This window comes from Ciconia boyciana, chromosome 5 (assembly GCF_034638445.1).
Source record: "Ciconia boyciana chromosome 5, ASM3463844v1, whole genome shotgun sequence".
NCBI lineage: Eukaryota > Metazoa > Chordata > Aves > Ciconiiformes > Ciconiidae > Ciconia > Ciconia boyciana.
The window spans coordinates 55,989,785-56,011,407 of record NC_132938.1 but is presented as its reverse complement, the minus strand read 5'-3'; positions in this window follow the sequence as shown (position 1 = coordinate 56,011,407).

The window sequence follows — 21,623 nt, the reverse complement described above, 5'->3', positions numbered from 1 at the left end:
GCTTAATGAAATTGTTCTAAATAGCAGCACAGCTACTTGAGCTCAGCTCTTTGTTTTTTTCTGAAAGCTCTGAAAACTTGCCCATATTTAGTTATCATGATAAAGCGTATAACTCATATTTCTGTATTCACTGCACAATGCAAAGATTTTACATATTTATTGAATGGGCAGATCTGCAGTGACAGGATAACCTCTCTGAAGAAGGATAGAAATAAATACTTGCAGAGGGATATTGGTTTGCAACCTGAGCACTTCACGAAGCATTTAGAAATACTTGACATGGATGCATGACCATTTAAATTGGTGTACTATCTGAACCTTCTCAGTAACAGCAGACAGATCCTAAAGACTACAGACTCCCAGCTGTTGGGGGTAGCAACAAGTGATAGTTCAGAAGATGGGGCATCTGATTTTATTAGAGGACATAGAAATGCAGCTGCCTCACCAGAGTAGTCTTAAGAGTTTCTCCATCCCTGCTGCACCCTGATGTGATTCTGAGAATCTGCTTCAGCTTCTCCTGCTAGAGAATCCAGGTCACTGATAAAGCCAGCAGGTGGGATCAAGGAAGGCGTTGGAGGACACAGCACAACTGAAGCTTAGGATGAAAACTTGACTGGGCAACATTTGTATTGGGGAATGGCAAAGTTCAGGCTGGATCGACAGGTTACTACCTGAGACACTTCGCAACATAAATGACTTTAATTCTGATCTTGAGATTCACACATTGAACATAACCTTTTTGTCCTTTACTGCTAGGATGGGTGAAGTGCCCTTGAGGGAGCTTTGTTTTCAGACATCTAGCAAATACAGTAACAGATGCTTTGAGAAGGGAAATGACTGAGAAGATGCAATTGATTGTAACTATCCTTGCAAACTATTGCCCTTCTGGCTCTAACATGTTTGCTCAATACCTGTCAGCTTCATGGAGGAAATGTAACCATGCTGTTGAAAGACTGTTAATGTGGTTGCTTTCATTTTGATTCTGTTCAGTAGTGAGCCTCTGAGGCCTCTGAGACATAATTAAGTTTTTCAGGCTCAGCTAATGCAGCATGATGCTGAGAGACAGCTGATAAAAAACACTCAGGACAGAGATTTATATGGAATTAAGGCAATCTCGGTATGGCCCAAAAGCATTTGGTTAAGTATCCGGCCCATTCAATGAGTCATTACCACAGCTCAGTCAGTGTGTGGTCACTCAACCCTGCTGTCTGGTTGCCAGTTCACTTGGTTTCCAGTTTGGTTTCCAGCTGACTTTGTAGTGTTTACACCTAAGACACATGGAAGCAAATTCTAGCTTGCTGTGAGGCAGACATCTGCAGTCACTCTGCAGGCCAGATTTTGAAAATCCAGGGTCTTTTTTTTCCCCAGTGCCTTGGGCTTGACATGCATCTTTGCAGATAATGTGTGTGTGCCCCTCTTCTTACCCCAGTATGTCTGTAACTGTAGAGTCAAGTCTGCACACAAGAGCTCTTTCTTTGTGCAGGCCTGGCTGAGTCATGCAAAAAGATGAATCTGATGCCAAAAAGTGTTGCCTCCATCCTTTTTTTCATTTAGCTCACTTCTCATGTACCTGTGCAGCATGGTTTGGTTGAATTGCTTGAGGACTAAATATATTGAGCTTAAAACTATTTTAACAGGGAGTCTGAACAGGTATCTTTATAATATAAGTGCTAAGATTACATATTTCTGTATGTGAAGGTGAGTGGGAGACACTTCAGTGGCTCTGAATAGGGCAGCCTCCACTGGAAAGGGGATATCTGTTGTTTGGGGGTGGCTGTGGCACAGGTGAGACTTCCGATAGAGTGTGAAGGCAGGACAGTCTCTTGTTTCCATAGCACTTTCTCACTTGCAGTTCTTCCTAGGAATAGTGTGTCTGCTTGTGCTGGACCTCTGTTTCTCAGCGTTGAGAGCAAAAGGTGTTCTTTCTCCCTTTCTGGAAAACAATTTGAAAAAGCAAGCTGTACATTATCAGGCTAGGCTTAGAATTATGTTAGACTGGTTTGGCTTTGTTCCAGATGCAGTTGAGAGTATAGAAGCACATCCACTCTTTAACAAAGAAGCCTCCCTGAACACCACTATGAAAAGCAGAGATTGTTGCTTTGAAGTTTCTACTTTTTCCTTCTTGTTCTTATGTAAGATTACTCTTCACCCACTCCTCCAGTAGGGTTACAAACAATAGTAAATGCTGGTAGCATTAGACCTGGCATGAATGGCTTTGTTAAAATGATAACATACTTTGGGACTGACTTTTGTTGCCTCTGTGTGCTTCAGAAGGGACACAAAGAGGTGATAGTTGTGTTTCTTGGGAGTGCCAGTATTGTTGGCTTGCCCTGACTGGGTAGAGGATGCAAAAGTGGGCTTTGGTAGCTGAAAAAGTCTGAGAAAGCCTGATTTAGCCTGCAAAGAGTGAGGGAGATGTGTTAGATGAGGGCGAATCCCAGAGTTCATTGGCAGAACGAGTTTCAGCTTGTGTATAACTTACAGGAGCAGATTTTAGTGAAGAGGTGAAATCAGTACCTCTTGCTGCTATGTTCTTTCTAGCAAGAGGCAGATGCAGTTGTACACATGTCCCTCACCTTGCTGTATTTCTGAGTTGCACCAGTTAGAAGATTTACATGAATGTCCATATCAAGAGAAACCAATTGAGTGGCCGCAAGAAAAGAGGGTCTTGGGTAAGTTCTCTTAGAGAACTTAAATTCAGGTTTTAAATGTCTTTTTTCATGTTGTCACTGAATTCAATGATTCTGTGATTCTAATTTGGGTCCTGCTGCGGAGGGAAAAGTTAGAGCTTCTGAACATTCACAGTCCCTGTGCTGTTTGGTGACTAGCATCCTAGACACATGGTGTCTTAACATTTATAATTTCCATTACTTACCCTGTTTCATGTTTCAACTTGCCACTAATTCTTTAGCCAAAGACAGACATTCTTTCTTTTTCACTTTCTAAGTGAAAAAGAAAGCATGTCTAACTTTACAACTGGTATAAACTATGCACTGCAATATACAGGAGGCTTTTCTCAAAGGGGTTTCAAGTGCTCCTAAAACTTTATGATGTTCCTGTGATAACTAAATTTGTATCAGAGAGTGTGGATTTTTTTGTACTTAGGAGCATTTTTGATTAAGGCATGATAAACTTCAATCACAAAGTTGCATTTTTCACCGGAGGAGGAAACAAAAGTTTCTGGTTATGAGGTTTAGCTTATCCTTAATCCTCGCAACCTCACTGCTGATTTTACCTGGACTGATTAATTTCCCCTTCTGGACCTCTCTGAAGAGGAGGGAAAGGCTTTAGCAGACTCAGGCTATTCATGTTCTCTGTTGTACCTTCCTTAGAATTCAGCACACCTTTGTCAGTTGGTTCCGAATAAATCAAACTGGACACGAAGTCTTTCTCTGAAATTTGAAGGTAGCAGAAATTTTATTAAAGTTCCCACTTGCTGATCTGGATGTTTAGGGGTGAATTCAGGAGTTCCCTTACCTCATTTTCAAAGGGCTTAAGGGCATAAGACAGACATGTTTCATTTGCTTTCTGCCTTCCCCTCGCCCTCAGCAGCCCAGAGCCCCACTGGGAGAGCACGTTTTTCCACCCTGCACCAAGCCTGAGTGCACTGCGGTCTGAGTGACCAATTTCTGTGTACTGTCACCTTACTGCTCAGCACAGCCACAGCTGGGCCAAGCACACTTCACTGGATCCTATTCCTTCCACCTCAGCAACCCCACTCACTTCAGGTCTATGAGAATTTCAGGGTTTTACGTGAATGTACAAGAGCGCGTGCTTTTCATAATATGTTTGTTACCTTTTTTAGTTGCCCTTGTGAACCATTTTTGGATCTCGGTAAGCGAATCTGTCTGCAAAATTTTGCTGAGTTTTTCCACCACCTGGAAGATGTACAGGATAGTTACCATGAAGTAAGAGAAGCTGATTCGCGACAGTTTTTGCATGTGTTTTAGTTTAGCTGTGTGAGTGTGCAGTTTTACAGCTGTGCAAATTGCCCAGCCTAAGATGTCCCATCAGTTTTGCCACAGTGTGAGCTAAGGACAGCAGTCTGCCTTTTGCAGACTGTGCTGTTGAGCGAGTGCCGTGTACACAGCACTTCAGAGACACAGGAAGGAAATTCCAAGCAGTGTTTACTACCTATAAAGCCCCTTGTGTGTGACGTAATATTTGCAGGCTGTTTTTTAGAGAACAAGTTTCAGCCCGTGTGCCAGCTGCATTGCTCCCTCAGTGATTGCCAATAGCAACTTCCAGTTAGGTGAAAGTAACTCAAGAGTAAATGCTAAATACAGAAGTCAGTAGGCTCCACACTGGGGTGGCGGGGGGAAGGAAATCTGACCAATAAAGTCCCACACGACCCTCGAGAGAAATAAAAATGTGTAACATCATAGGAAGCCATATACTGTAGCACTCATGTCTGACCTTTATTTCATGATCCAGGTAGCTCAGGTCAGAATTCACATTCTCCTGGATGTGAGGACTGTAATGCAAGTTGACGAATGGAGAGGAAGGCTGGGTGACAGGCGTGACGTGGATTCCCTGTCTATTTGCAGGTTGTGCAGAGGCTTGGAATTGTTTTTTCAAAAGCTTTTCCAAAATAGAAAACAATGTGTAAAGGAATGGCTTGACACCATTTAAGCAGCAGTTAAAGGCAATGTGAAGTATATGGCTAACGCTAGTCCCCAGCAAGGGTGTGCAGCAGAAAACACATCTAAAACTGTTATTCAGTTGAATATGACCACCTATAGGTTAATTGCATAGGTTGTTACAGCTTCTAATATACAGTCACCGAGAATAATAATAGATATTCGTGGCATAATGGGTAGCACTGAATGAGAATGAAAGTGATGCTGGGTAACTACTGATGGAAATCAGATGAGGAAGGGATTAAATCTGGACCTATGGTCTGTTTGCTTTTCCATGATGGGTTTGTAGCGTGCTGCTGAGCCACTACTCTTTATTTCTCTGTGCGCAGGCTTCACCAGTCTATTAAAGGCCCAGGAATCAAAATGTGATTGGCAGAAGGTTCTGTTTGTAAGTGCAGAGGAAAAGCAAAATGCAGCTAAGAGCTATTAAGAAACAGTAGTTTACTGAGTGTGGCTACATGGCAGTATCTGTCCATTATGTAGTTATTTTGCAGCCAAACCACAGTAAATACAATTTGAAGAACTGTGATCTGCATGTATAAGTGAACAGTAAAAGTAAAGCATGGTCTTTACTCACCCAGCTCAGGAACAAAAGAGCAACATTTAGACAGAACCCCACCCCCCAGTTAAAACAGAAAAGTTAGGAGAAAAGTGAGTCCTTATTTTTAGCATTTCTACTGCAAAACGTCTTCGTAGTGCCCTCTGCTGTCCGGTACCAGTGCAGCAACACTTGCATTCCCTTTTTCTCAAGAGTGTGCAATCCTCCTTGTGATACCGTTTGTAATGGAATATTAACTTAGCCCTCAGCTCTCCTACAGTCGCAATAGAGGAGGCGAGTAATTAGATAGCCTGCAGCATGAGACTAAAGACTTATTGCAGAAAGAATCTTTTACTGGAATTTATGAACACAGCTGCAAAGTTGGACCTAAACCCCAGCGTGCTGTTTCTACAAAACAGTGTCAGCAAAAGTAAAACTGTTGGCAGTAAGTAATCTAAAGAATCTTCGTGTTGTGAGGGGAGGAGGCTTTTTCCTGTACTTGTTTTTTGTAGTGTGACGTTTTTTCTCCAGCAGTTTGAAACAAAATAAATTTTATTCCCGTCTTCATTGGGTTTGACCATTTTTCTTGCTAGCGAAGCACAGTGACATTACAGAGCTGAAAGTGATACAGTTACAGCTTAGTTATCACCCTACTTGACAACGTCTCCCTTCCAAGCTCTCGTGTTCTACACATGGGATCATCACATCCCTCTTTTTGGTTCTGCGCTGTCCTCCTTAGCAGTCCAAGACTGTCAATTCAGGTTACAGTGTTGAGAAGTGAGAGAGCGAGCGCCAAAATACAGAGCTGTGTCTTTTTTTCCCTTACCTTTTCAGATGAAGTAGGGTTATTTTGAATCCTTTCAGGAACATCTGCACGTCCTTCTGGAAATCAACAGGCAGAGTGTTTTCTCAAGTTGAAAAATAAAGGCCATAAGATACACCTTATGTTATATCAGGGTGGGGGGCAATTTTAATTACAAAAATGCACAAGCCATATTTTAGGTATCTCTAAGGGGGTGTATTTCTTTCCTTTTTTGTTTGCCTTTACTACCTCACATAGTACATTAATGCAATTATTTGCTGAGATGCCTAAGAAAACTGAAGAAAATCCTGGAAAGTGTATTTCATAGATGCATGCTTGTAGTGCTGTGTAACCACTATTGCAGAATGTTGCTTATGGATGGAATAATTGCTGATAATTGTGAAATTATTAGATGTCTAGTGAGCATATAATCTCTAAAAGCTATGAAGATGCAAGAGTAGTTAGCGGGGAGAAATCTTGTAAGATGCAGTGACTAACACACATAGAGGGAAGAAATACTTGCCTTTTAAATGTACGTTCATTGCCCTATGGTCCCTTTACCTGGACCTGAGCTGTGATGACACAGTGCCCTGGCTGAGACCCAGCTGCACCTTTAACAGCTCAGGTTTCTCTTCTGCTGCGGTATAATACAGCAGTTTGGTGCCTCTACTCACGTGTCACAGACTGTGAAGTGCCTAGCTCACTTTGCATGAAGCCCTTGAGCTTTGGAAGGTAGCAGTTGGCAGATGTGTTGCTTGTGGTGTTCCCAGTTAGCACATGTTCTTGATCAGCTGCTTGCTCGGGGATGACTGTGTTGCCAGCAGGTGGGTGTTCTCTTGAAAAGCTGCTTCTTACAACACAGACCAGAGCGTTGTTTAATCCTGTGCAAAAAACCAAAGGATACAGTCTTTACTACAATAAACATGCACAGTTAACTTAGCAGGTGATCTTCAAGGAGAGTCTGTGCTGGAAGAATGGAAAACAGAGGTATCAAACTTGAAATTTGTATGTAATAATACAGGGCTTATGGAATGGTGTGTAAACAGTGAATAAACTTGACATACTTGAATAGATGTCAGAGGGCCATAAGCAGTCTGTTACAGAGGATGGTGTGATCAGCCACTGCCTGAACAGTGATGGTGTTCCAGATAAAATCTGGAGAGTGGCCAGGTAGGGTGAAGCACACTCATTTAGCAATGCCAATCAGGAGATAAGTATCATTCTTCTGCCTCTCTTAAAAAGCTTGTGGTTTTCAATGAGAGTCGCAGCATTTAATGAAGAACTAGAATCCTCCTTTCTTAGCCAGGGTAAAAGGAATTTTATAAACAATCACTATTTTTATCATTAACGTAAGTCAAACTGGATTTAACATGGCAAAGAAGCAGTGCTATTAAGTAGTTGATGAGGATTTTCAGAACCTTGATTCTGGTTAGTATCTGACATAAGACAAATATTAAGGAGAAAGTAATTACAGCTAAACATTACTCTGCTGAGAGTACAAAGATATCCACCAAATTAATCTGGCTGAGCCATGTAAGACTTTGGTCTTTGCTGGCTGTGGTCAGCTTCTCTTTTTTACCAGGCTCTAGAAAAAGAGAGAGATACACACACAAATGCATGCTTTATTTTTTGTGTGTTCTATATTTTTACTTTAGGTAGATTTTATATATATATATATATCTGCACACACAGACACACAGAATTGTGTACATTATACGCTAGGTGGTCAATCTGAAAGGAGTCTTGCTTTGTTCCTTCAAAGGCATCCCTTCCAAGATGCAAGAAATTCAGTTTTATTCAGAACTGATTTGGTCCTGCATCACCCTTCATCCCTTATTACAAAAGTTATATCACATACTCATCAACTACCAATACCAATCCTGATGCAATATCTACTTATTCTAACAGTCCCCAAGGAACTCGGCAGAGATTTTTTTTTCCCTTCGTGACCCTTCTGTGCCTCTCCATGTATCAGCAATTTTCTTTCACCTGCTGCCAGAAAGATGCCTTTGAGAAAGCATACAGGGTCAGCATCTGAAACAAAAGCCCATCCCTAGAAGTACTATTTCTTCTGCTGATGCAGATGGCACACTGATTTTGACTGTATTCCTTTCAGGTGTAGGCAGAGTAATCACAGCTAGATCTAGCACACAGCAGAGCAGCACGGTGTTTTTAGAGCACCAGGTTACTCTTATTAAATGCTGCATTGTGTAATATGTTGCTCCTGGAAAGGTACAAGAATTATTTAGGTGAGAGTGAAATAGAGAAAAAAATTGTGACAACCTGTCTCTGGCACTTACGGTACACTTGTGAGCACAGAAGGAAAGAGGAAGAAATTATTTTAGCTTGAAATAAATTATTTTAGCTTAAAAGAAAGTCCAGACAGTTGTCTTGGTGAAATAGTTTTAGTTTGCCTTGTAAAGAATTTAGTGCTGCTAACCTTTACGTTACCAACCTGAGATTATTCATTGCTGAGGACAGGTAAAGATGCTTAGTGGATTGAAATTAAAGTAACGGCTGTTTTTGATGAAATGCTTCTCTTAGACAGAAACAGGAAACGGGAGCCGTGGGTACTTTTGGAACAAAATCGCATTACACTCGCATTTCTCTTTGTGTTTGCCAGGACAGTTGTCCAGGCTATCTGTGTGGGCCCTCAACAACTCTTACCTGGTATGTGACAGACCATCCTAGGATGGGGAATGTTCCTGGAGAAGTAGTACTTTCCCCCTGAGCAGCTAGACTGAGAGTAACACCAGTTGTCCTTCCATGTGTTGTGGTTGAACTGAGGTTCATACACTGACTTGAAATTGGTATTTGTTCTGTAACCTTTCATATTCTCTTGTGGAGTGTCTTTCTGCAGAGCAAGTTGGCTCTTCCGCTGATCGCCTGAGGCCAAATGCTGGAGGTAAAGTAAAGAACATGAACTCAGATAGACTGAAAGTTAGTGGAAACTTCAATTACTGTTTTTCTTGTTATTTTTACCTCTTCCATATACAATTTGGAGAAGCTGTAAGCACAGGAGGGTAGAAGCAAGCTACCTACTGCTCCACTCCTAAGTAGTTACCTCAGGCAACCAATGCTGCTTGTCGGCACTTTCCAGCTGCTTTTATTTCCTTGCAGTTTCTGCTCCGGACCTTAGCCGCTCCTTCCTGTGCATATCTGAGACCCCTTTTTGTAGTAACAGACTCTATTGAAGCAGGGGGAGTGGATTGCTTTCTGACTTGCGACAAGAAGTGCAGGGACAAGTGATGATAGCAAAGGACATGTCCAGGCCTTTTTGGTTTCTATCTTTACTAAGGGTTGTGTATGCAGAGAGGCAGTCCCATGTCTCTTAATACTTGGTATCTGTTCTAGATCTTGGGTTTAGGTTGAATAATAGACTAGTAGCTGTTATTACCATTAACTTGGGTTTTTTTCCTTTCCTGTAGTAGCAGTCACTAATGTTCATAGTGTTCTTTGCCTCTGGCACTTGCTTAGGATACTCGGCACCGTAACATCTAAGATTGGGAACATCCTAAGAACGGCAGTTTATTGAAGGCACCTTGCAAATGTCACACAGAGGGGTTAGCTAATCTATTTCATGATGATCCAGAATCAAGTTCATCATAAGAAATTCACCTGTAAGAGCTGCAGGCTGTAAGAGCCTGGATGGGCTGAGAACAGAATAAGCATTCGTCAGTTATCTGTTGGGGTCAGGAAGCAGCATATTTTAAGGACTATGTGGAGAGAAGAGGGTTGGGAAAGGACAGGATGTCTTTTTAAGCAACTCTTAATGTTTTGCAAGGTTACATTTTTATTCCATAACTATGTCTCACCAGGGGAAAAATGCGAGTGAACTGACAGATTTTGCAATGTGCACAGAAGGTCAACAGACGTGAGGAGGCTTGCCCATCTGAAAACAAAAAGTATAAATTCCAGAGTTGAAGGTCTTGCATTAAGGTCATGCTATGCCCTGACAAACCAACCAAGCAAGGCAAGGTCAGTGTTTGTCGCCTGTGAATCATCACATTTCAGTGCACAAAGAGGCAGGGTGGAAGCTACAGTTCATAGAAATGGTTTGAAGCTTATGGCAAGCTCATCCTTTTTTTTCAAATTTCAAATACCTGTATCTCCTGATATCAAAAGTAAAAATACACATGTTCTGATTTTGGTTGTAGTGGATTGATTGAATAATTGACATAATGGATATGGCTATTTTGTGTAACATCCTGATTGCATTTGTATTTCTCAGCCAACCTTTATAACTTCAATTAAAAAAAAATAATTAATTGGGAGGCTAGCTTTTCCAAAGCCCTATAATTTTTTTAAATGTGTAGTACTTACCATAAAATATTCTCTCCATATGCTTAAGATTAAATGCTTACTCAAAATAGTCTATAAAGTAACTTGTAGGAGCAGAAAACGCTTTCTTTTTTCTGGGACTTCTGATTTTCTACATAATCCTACTTATGTTTTTATGTTGGCTACCTATAAAGGACTAGCTATATCTAACTGAAGTTTTTAAAAATGAAGTTCATGTGGGAGGGTTCTCTTCTTTACTAAATTGTTTAGTGGATTTTCTTTGGTAATCTAAACTGTCTTGTGAAACATACTTTTAGAATCTCACTAGTTATTTAGCAGCCTCAGAGTACTATATACAATAATTGCTGGTACAATACATTTTGGGGATTTTAGGGGTGTTACTTTACCAAAATAGCAACTTATGACATTGTTAATATTTAAGTTAGTAAAATTAAATGCAGCGATACCACGAACAATTGGACGTTTGACAGAACTATGTTACCAGCTAGCACTCATTTTTATATTGTAGATAAAATCGCACCCAAAATGTTGATTATCATTGCAGTATTCAACAATACTCAAAGGATTCCCGTTTCCTTACAAAGAATGCGTACAGCAGTTATTTAGAGTAGTCTTATCTGTCTGATCTGACTGTGTTAATGAACTCTCAAGAAAAAATGTAACTTATCTTGTTTATTGCCTTTTCACCAGTTCTCAGTCTATACCCGGAAAGCATGTAAGTGATGGTGTAATGGACAGAAAGGTCTAACTACCTGAGAAGCAGTGCTGTAGAGGACCTTGTTCTCAGCAGGATGCTAGGTCAGCTAGGTAGGTTTGCTAGCTGCAGCAGGTAATGTTCCCCCTGTAGCAGGGATTCACGTCTTTCCTCGGGTAAGGGTCTTCAGCTGAGCGAGCGGCAGCTGGCTTGTCTGCTCTGCCGAGCAGCTGTGGCAGGCACTGGGCTGGTGATGCGGGGAGACTCTAGAACTGCTCTTGTTGACACTTCTGAGCTGTGCACCGCCATGGCAGCAGCACAGCCCTATCTTTTGCCTGTCATTAGCAGAGGGAAAAGCTTGTGTACCTCCAGTTCATCCTTTATGTTTTTAGCATTCTTCCACTTTAAAATTAATATTTGTGACCAGAAATAATGAATTTCTGTAGAGAATTAATATTTGCATGTGGACACAGAAAAAAAGGCTGTGCACAGGACTGTAAAATCACCTGACCTTGGGGTTTTGTGTTCAATAAAATTCACAGTTTTGGACAAGATTTTAGGGATTATTTTTTCTAGAGTACAAGTGCAGTGCTACATAGTTTCAACAGGTGAAATTCTCATCATCAAGTAGGGTTAATGGAGTTAAATGAGTAAGTGTAAAAATGCATTTTCAGGCATTGACCAGTAAGGATCTTAAATGTAGTCATGCGATTGCTGTTTGAATCTAGTAACAGGAAGAAAATCTAGAAATCTACATTGCGATGTGGCCACTGGTTATTGCCAGAGATGTCTCCAATGGTGCTTTGCCCACAAAAATAAGATTCCTGCTACACTGAGGTTGCAACTCCAGTACACTTTTCAGGTCTCCTTAGAAATCCTCCAAGTTTACAAGTGTTATTATATAGACTCAGACACTAAGTCACAGGATATTTTGTGTCTCAGTTTCACAGGCTCTTATTTCCTTACCACTGCTCATATTCCAGAAAGCACAGCTATCAGAGATGGCTTTTCCCTCCCTGTGATGGTGGACCAGAATCAGTGCTTTTGGTCCCACCAGGGGGCCATAGCAGTCCATTAGCTTGTGGTCTCCAGGCGCAACTATTTCAGGACATTATACTTGCGAGTGACTGCTACTCATTTAATTTTTTATTGGTTTTGTTGGTTTTGCAAGCCATCTTGGGAACAAAGAGGAGAATAAAAGCTTTGTGAGGTCAACAATAAATTAGATGTAAGTTTCTTGTCGTGATTTTAAGGTCTTTTGTAGAAAAAATGGGGCACACTGTTTCTTTTTGTATTCACCAGAAGTGGGAATATATGGCATTGTCCACAAGAAGTTGGAGAAAAGCAAAAAATGGAAGAAGTGTGAGGAGGCTTTTTTTACACTTGGAGGGGGAAAAGAGGAGTGTGACTGGTGTGACTCTGTCATTACGACAAATGTTTGGATAACTTACAGGCTAAGTTGCTATTGAATCTTTTCAAGAAGAGAAGGCAGCTGATAGCAGAAGCTCTAAGAAAGGGTCCATGCAGCTGCTAGCTTCTGATCCTGCAGCCCAAAATGGCCTGTTACCATTTGCTTTGTTGTAAGGCCCATGTAGAGAAGAGGCTGTTGTGAAGGCACAGAGGTAACAGGAAGCATGGGCTGATTTTGAGTTGTCATACGTGGGGACACAAAGTGTCAGGACCCCTGGGGCACATGTTAAGATCTATATTTTGTTTCTGAAAGCACTTTTATCAATTATTTTTAAATAAACCCAGCAAGGTTGGCATGAAATTGTGGATCTACTTCCTCATGAATCCTCTGTGTCTGTGGACGGGGGAAGAGCACAAGAGAGCCAGAGTTAACAGAAAGTACCTGCATCTTTGCCACATGTAAGAGACAGCAGGACATTGTTGAAAGGAGGAATGCAAGAAATTCAAAGGATGTGGAAGGGACTGCAAGAAGTCTTTCATACTGCTGTTCAATTAATTTTCGAGTAAACTATGACAAGGAAATGGCTTCCTGGGGACCACGACTGTCTGCCTACAGAACAGACTGTAAGTTGCAAACCTTGTTTTTCCAGCGTACTGCGTTTTTTTACGATTGCTTGGGATTTCCACGTAGTTGCTATAAAAGCAACTTAAGCAAATAGCCAGGTGACTTGTTAAAAGGGAGGTGCCATTAAGATCTCACATAGTGCATTATTGTCTTTATCCAAATACAGCAAATGAAAGTGAGGTTCTGGAGCAGCATTTTCCTGAGATGCAGTACAAGGAGCTTAACTTTCTTTGGTAAATTGATGAAAGGGATAATTTGGGAAAACTTCATTTTTTACAAAGCAGATTCATTGACTGGGGAATTCAATCTAATTCTGTGACTGGGATGCCTATGGGGAGGTAATACTGCTGATGCTGCAAGACAACAGTTCATAATGTCTTAAATGTTAAAGAGATGATGACATATCTAAAAGGAGAAATGGAGAATGGATGGAGTCAGGTGAAGGGCAGTAGTGTTAGCTGCCAAAGTTATGTGTTCTGTGAGGTTTGAATATTGTGCGGTTCCCTCGTTCAGCTCAGCCTGTTGATTTCAGTGGAAGGTGAAAGGATGAAGTATTATTAAGGTATCAGAATCTGCCAGTAATTCTGGCACTTTGCCTTTTCACACTTTCCTTTCCCCAGAGCTGATCCATATTTCTTCCACTATAGTGCTATAAAAATACTAAGATGATTTTTCAGTTTTAAAGGGAATAGCTTTTTTGGACATGTATTTTGTTGCCTTATGAAAAACATTTTCCAAATGTTAATTGAGGTTGAAATTGTGCCTGGGTCCACCAGTTTAGACATAATGGAGGATCTTTAGTTACTCTTGAAACTTATTCTTATCTATCTCTTCACCTCAGTTATCTATACCATCTTGGACCGCTCTCCAGTAGTCTGGGCTCAACGTGAAGTCTTATTTTCAAAAGCCTAAGTCTCGTGGAAAGCAAGAAAGATTTGGCACATAAGCTAGGGGGATACCTTGGGAAAACTCAGAACTAGATTTGGGGATTTGCACGTGCAGAATATCAAATCCAAGAATTTATGCAATGCCTATCTGTATAAGAAAACAGCTAAGATGTTCTGTAGAAGTGTAAACCTGAGCTGGACAATTAAGTTTTAAAGGTACTTTAGCTCTTGCACCCAGCTAGAACTGAGAAGTTGAGAAAGAATAGGGGCAGATACAGCAGAGCGTTACAGATTTGTTTCAACTTTGGATCAAACAGCAACTGAAATCTTGAAATAAAAGGCTGGCTGGAAATGCTTTGGGAGTTATTGATAAAAGTCTTGGTGAAAGATAATTGAAAGAAGTCTGGATTGGGGGGTGATTCCAACAATTTTCTTTGGTTTCAAAATTTATTAATGTTTCTTAAAGCAGTGGTTCTCAGGAGGGGGGGTATCTTTGTGTTCATGGAAAGGTGCTTCTGAAAGACTTCTAGTCAAAGCTGGAGAGACACAATATTTGTTCCAAAGTGGTATCCAGCTTTTTGATTAAAAAAAATATAGAGTAAGCAGCTTTAGCTACAGTTCTGGTAGCAGTCCTGTGCAATTTCCTATGCAATTCAGAGGATTGTGACCTACATAAAGATAAAGATCTACAGTAAAGTAAAACCATGAACCACTTTGTTGTCCCCATTCCTACAATTCCCACCCCTATAGTGATACAACAAGGAGCATTCAGGATCATATCATGGAGATACAAAGATAACTTTCTCAGTGCCAGATGTTCTTCAGGCAAAAGAAATACCATCTCTGGTTTTGATCGCATTCGTGGCAGTTGCTAGCTAAAATCAGTTTACAAGCAGAACAGCCTGGGACAATAAATAGTAACTGTGAGTAAATAATGACAAAACAAACAGAAATGGTGGATAAAAGCCAATTTGAGAGAAGTCTATGATCTTTCTATGTTCAGATATCTCCAGGGTGTGAGGGGAAGGGCTGCTCTAACATCTTAAGATCTGGATTCTTTCATGAACTGCCAGTTGAAGACATTGCAAGGCAGCTATTATCAGTGCTTACTATTGATTGGGAACCTGCTTCCTCCTGGCTGAATTCCATGATTTTATCACTCCTTTCAGGAATGGATTTAGCATGTTCAGTAATGCCAGATATGATTATTTAACAAATAGGAACATCTGTTCAGTGGTTAAGTGCCCCTCTTGGTTCTGATTTCTGGCTAAAATCAGGCAGTAAATTGCTTTGCTTCTCTGAGCTTTTTCTTTCCACCTATTTATCTTACCGATACCTGACAACCTTAATTGCATTTTTGATCCAAAGATAAGCTGGTGGTGGGCATAAAGCTTCCTCCACCTCCCCTTGTACAGTGATGTGCACAGAAAAGGTGAGGTGGGACTGAAAAGGAAAGCCAACAGAGCTCTACAGGCAGCACATACTACTGGCTTTGGAGGTCACTAAATGTACTTTTAATTTTTTTGCATTTTAGATTTACATACTGTATGCAAGTTATAGCACTGGTTGGCGCGCTGGTGTTCTAGCTTGTGGCATGTTATTTAAGAAAGCACATTTATTCCTCATTTGCAATCTACAGGCCTGGCTGTATTATTCTCAAGATTTTCAACACACTTGCATATTTCAGGCATGGCCCACTAAAGCATTGCACTGGAAGCAGAGATGAATCGCTGTACTGTTTTATAATAGGAAAAGACAAGGAATTAGTTTCTGATAACAGAAATATTTACATGCAGTGCTCTCAGGCATTTCTTAAAGAAAGATCCTTCTTTGAATCCCAGCTTCAGCTGTACAAAGTTAACAAAACTGTAGAAACATAGGCAGGGAAGTTCTCTGCTTCACTCCGCTGTCCCCAGGGAAGGTCAGCTCTGGCATGCTTGTCTAACTAGGTCTTATAAGACGTCCAAGATGATGGCACCACACCATCTCCAAGCAATCTATGTTTTTTGCTATCCATGCCCAGAGAAAGTTTTTTTCTGAAGTGTAATTTGAATCTTCCTTCTTTCAGTTTAAGTCAATTTTTTCCCTGGCCATCATGGAGATGGAGAACAGAACATGAAAAAGAAAAGCTGCACAGAAACTCTGGAAGAATATGATCACTGTGTTTCACCATCAGGCATCATTGCTCTGCTTAGGAAAGCTCTGATTTTCATTGCTGAGCTTTGTAAAGTTTTGGGTACTGCCAGAACTATTACTCAGCAATCCTGAGCAGCTGCTGAACAGCAGAATACATCCAGAGATCTTTACACCTGTCTAATAAAACAGTAGAAAGGCAATAAAGAAGGTATGGCTCGATGAACCTGAAAAGAAAGCCTCAGAAATAGGAAGTATGAAGGGGATATGGCAGAAAGATGAACCTTCTGGCTGAAATGGGCAAACTTTCTTTTAGCGGCTTGCAGCGGGGAGGTCACAGCAAGTGCCGTAAGTAAGCCTGTTGCCTCGTTCCCTTCCTGCTGAGACTCAGCCCCCCTGGTTATGGATGGGACATGACAGATCTACCAGATTTCTGAAGTCAAGGACCCCAGCTGTGTTCATCTGCATCTGTGTTGTGGCAATTTCCCAAACACTGTACTCCTGCAGGTTAGTATACTAGCCCCCTGCTTGTCCTTTTCCTGGATTCAGGTCAATTTGTCTTTGATTTGGGTTCCACATAGACTCCTGTCTCATGTCATATATGGTCATTGACCCTATGTTTGCTTATGGAGCAATTGTGTTTGATTCTAGACTTGACTCTGCAGGAGGGCATCTGAATGATTTGAGTGGAAAAGAGCCTCTCTGAATACCCCCATTTTAGGGGCTTTCAGTCAAGAAGTTGGCCACTGGTGGTGTTTTTTGCAGTGCAAGCTGGCATGCTGCACAGCAGTGTAGCTGGCTGGGGGGATCCCCACTGACTGGTTATTCCAAAAACCCATGGCAGCACCTCAGCTCAGGGCAGTCTTGGGGCAGTTTGACTGCCAGCTGCAGCTGGGAGGCTGGCTGTGCCCACTCTTTGCGCCCCAAAGCCAAGAAACTGAAAAAGAAAATACCCTGAAGTGCAGCCTAGGACTATTGGGCTTGCCTTTGAAATATTGTTACCTACTGACATCAGTCCCTTTTCTGAAACTGCTTAATAACCTGAACCTTCCTCTTGGAAGCTTTGAGAAAGATCAGGTATCAACTATTTAAATGCAGTTAGCTGAAAATTGATAGATGGATGATGATGTAAACATGTATTGCTTTATGGGTACTGTCACACTGCTGATGCACACTCTGCAATGATGTAGATGGCTGTAACAACATATTTGGAGGTTAATCTGTTTTGAATCATTAAGGTGGTACCTCAGTGCGAGCGCTGTTGCAGAACTTCTAGGGCAAGATTCTGCCGTGCGCTGGTCAGATATAGGTGGCTTGCATGAATTAACAATGCATTTACTTATTTGTAAAAGAGATCTTGAAGGTGGTATTCCTAAAATCCTTCAGGCTTGAGGATTAGGTCAGAGAAGTTTGAAGAGTTCCAGCATTTAAACAGAACTTTTTATTACTCGGGATATGTTGTAGATCCAGCATGCAGCTCATTAGGTAATCACACTGAAGATCATAGGTTCACCATACTGTTATTGGTGTTGGTTCATATTATTAGAAAATATCCATTTATTTACTCCACAGGGGGATTTTTAAATAAGTTTTGAGTAAGCACATATTCTTCTTGTGATAAGTTACTCTGAAAGGTAGAGATGGATGTCAATATGACTTCCAAATCTAAGGCTGACTAAACTTTGGCCCATCTTTGACATGTATAGCTTAATTGTCTCTCTTCCAAGAATGTGGCTCTGTTAGTTGGAACAACACCATCTACTGACACTCCTAAAGCCAGTAAGTAATAAAATTGTTGATTCATACTCATTCCCTTTTGCTCCATTTTTACTTCAAATAGTGTAAGATGTGCTTTGTTCTTCTTGTTTGTCACTTGGCTGTGATTTTTCAGAGACCTAAAAGGAAGATAAAAGGCATTATTTAAAAAAGGGTTGTTCATACTTGATTCAGCACTCTCCTTAGATATTATTTTCCTATATATTTGAAGAAGCAGATGAAGCATTCCATAAGCAGCTGGCAGGAGTCTCACAATCTCTAGCCCTTGTTCTCGTGGAGGACTTCAACTTAACGGATGTGTGCTGGAAATACAACGCAGCAGAGAGGAAACAGTCTAGGAGGTTCCTGGAGTGTGTGGAAGATAACTTCCTGACACAGCTGGTAAGTGAGCCTACTGGGGAGATGCCTCACTTGTCCTGCTGTTTACAAACAGAGAAGAACTGGTAGGAGATGTGGTGGTCGGAGGCCATCTTGGACTTAGCAACCACGGTACGATAGAGTTCTTGATTCGTGGCGAAGTAAGGAGGGGGGTGAGCAAAACCACTACCATGGACTTCCTGAGGGCAGTCTTTGGCCTGTTCAGGACACTGGTTGACAGAGTCCCTTGGGAGACGGTCCTGAAGGGCAAAGGGGTCCAGGAAGGCTGGGCATTCTTTAAGAAGGAAGTCTTAAAGGCACAGGAGCAGGCTGTCCTCATGTGCTGTAAGATGAACTGGCAGGGAAGATGACCGGCCTGGCTGAACAGGGAGCTTTTGTTGGGACTCAGGAAAAAAAGGAGAGTTTACCACTTTCGGAAGAAGGGGCAGGCAACTCAAGAAGAGTACAGGGATCTCGTCAAGTCATGCAGAGAGAAGATTAGAAAGGCAAAAGCCCAGCTAGAACTCAATCTGGCCACTGTTGTAAAAGATAATAAAAAATGTTTTTACAAATACATTAACAACAAAAAGAGAACCAAGGAGAATCTCCCTCCTTTATTGGATGCGGGGGGGAACATTGCCACCAAGGATGAGGAAAAGGCTGAGGTACTTAATGCCTTCTTTGCCTCAGTCTTGAATAGTCAGACCAGTTATCCCCAGGGTATTCAGCCCCCTGAGCTAGAAGACAGGGACAGAGAGCAGAATGAACCCCCCATAATCGAGGAGGAAGCAGTTAACAACCTGTTACACCACCTGGACACTCACAAGTCTCTGGGGCCAGATGGGATCCACCCAAGGGTACTGAAGGAGTGGAGTACTGATGTCCAAGGGTACTGATGTCCACCCAAGGGTACTGAAGCTGGCGGGGGAGCTTGCCAAGCCACTCTCCATCATTTATCAGCAGTCCTGGTTAACCAGGGAGGTCACAGACAACTGGAGGTTAGCAAATGTGACACCCATCTACAAGAAGGGCCGGAAGGAAGATCTGGGGAACTACAGACCTGTCAGCCTGACCTCGGTGCTGGGGAAGATTATGGAGAAGTTCATCTTGAGTGTGATCAACAGGCATGTGCAGGCCAACCAGGTGATCAGGCCCAGCCAGCATGGGTTCAGGAAAGGCAGGTCCTGCTTGACCAACCTGATCTCCTTCTATGACCAGGTGACCCACCTAGTGGATGAGGGAAAGGCTGTAGATGTTGTCTACCTGAACTTCAGTAAAGCCTTTGACACTGTCTCTCACAGCATTCTCCTGGAGAAGCTGGCAGCTCATGGCTTGAATGGGTGTACTCTTCGCTGGGTTAAAAACTGTCTGGATGGCCGAGCCCAGAGAGTTGTGTTGAACAGAGTTAAATCCAGTTGGCGGCCGGTCACAAGCGGTGTTCCCCAGGGCTCAGCTTTGGGGCCAGTCTTGTTTAATATCTTTATCAATGATCTGGATGAGGGGATCGAGTGCGCCCTCAGTAAGTTTGCAGACGACACCAAGTTGTGCGGGAGTGTTGATCTGCTTGAGGGGAGGAAGGCTCTGCAGAGGGACCTGGACAGGCTGGATCGATGGGCCAAGGCCAATTGTATGAGGTTCAACAAGGCCAAGTGCCAGGTCCTGCACTTGGGCCACAGCAACCCCATGCAACGCTACCGGCTTGGGGAAGAGTGTCTGGAAAGCTGCCTGGCAGAAAAGGACCTGAGGGTGCTGGTTGACAGCCGGCTGAACGTGAGCTGGCAGTGTGCCCAGGTGGCCAAGAAAGCCAATGGCATCCTGGCTTGTATCAGAAATAGCATGGCCAGCAGGACTAGGGAAGTGATCATCCCCCTGTACTCGGCACTGGTGAGGCCACACCTCGAATACTGTGTTCAGTTTTGGGCCTCTCACTACAAGAGAGACATTGAGGGGCTGGAGCGTGTCCAGAGAAGGGCAACGAAGCTGGTGAAGGGTCTGGAGCACAAGTCTGATGGGGAGCGGCTGAGGAAACTGGACTTGTTTAGCCTGGAGAAGCGGAGGCTGAGGGGAGACCTCATTGCTCTCTCCAACTACCTGAAAGGAGGTTGTAGAGAGGTGGGGGTTGGTCTCTTCTCCCAAGTCACAAGCCATAGGACAAGAAGAGATGGCAAGTTGCACCAGGGGAGGTTTAGATTGGATATTAGGAAAAATTTCTTCACCAAAAGGGTTGTCAAGCATTGGAACAGGCTGCCCAGGGAAGTGCTGGAGGAGTTCAAAGAATGTGTAGATGTGGCACTTCAGGACATGGTTTAGTAGGCATGGAGGTGTTGGTTTGACAGTCGGACTAGATGATCTTAAAGGTCTTTTCCAACCTTAATGATTCTATGATTCTATGATTCCTCTTCAAAGTCTTTTAACACTTGCTCTAAACCCAAAACCTTTCAGAACCAGTGTTTAGCTAATTTGCAGCTTCCACCTTTGGCTTTTGTTCTTCAGCTTACATCATTGTCCCATGAGCAATTGATTTATTTTCTGTGTGTTCTGGAAAGGTATTGGTGTTTATTTCTGGGAGTCTTTGTTTATGTTCTCACAAAACTGCATGTCATGATCCCATGCTTGCTTAATTCAGCTCCATTGCCTTGTCATTCACATCTGTGTGATCTTCAGATATGGTCCCTAAGCTGTTTGAACAGATTTAATTTGACCTTCCCTGCATGCTAGCTCTGAATCTTAACCTGCTGCTCCATTTTATCTCTGCACTTCATAGCAATAAGCACCTGCAGAGTTTCGCATACCTAATCCTTTGAACATCCTTAAATGTGCAGGTGGAAAAATACAAAGGGGTTGAGCAGTCACAGCTTCTGTACTGTGTAGGGTGGGACTTCAGAAATGTTGCATTTTTTTTCTATCTGCCAGTAACCTGTGGAGCCCAGAGCTGAATCTTTTGTGCTTACCAAGTTCTGAAGAGTAAGAAGTGACTCGTAAAAGAGTAACTTGGAAATTGCTATCACACAGTAGGAAGAAATGCTGAATATTCAACTTAAAGACACTCCAGAAGGCTAAAACTGTATTTGCTTATTTAACAGCTAAATCACTGTCTGAAAAGAAACATACGTGTACCTTGGTAAGCTTAAAGATAAATATTAACAGTGTAGATGCAGGAAAAACTAAACTATTTTTAAAAATACTTAAGTATTAGCTAAAGCTAATACACATTATTTGTAGGGCAGAATGTATAGTTGTTGCTAAAAACTGTGAGGCATAACTGCCCTTAAAAGCTTTTTTCTGTAAAGAGTTAAGTCACTTGAGCTGTGATTATAATATTATCCTGTTAAATTGGGTCAGGTTCAGTGCAGAAGAACTAATTTTGTTTATGTTAAAAGAAGGCTGTTTCAGAAACCACTAGCTCTCTTTACCTGGAGTCAACTTCATGCATTGATTCAGGAAAGCAAGCGATGCAAG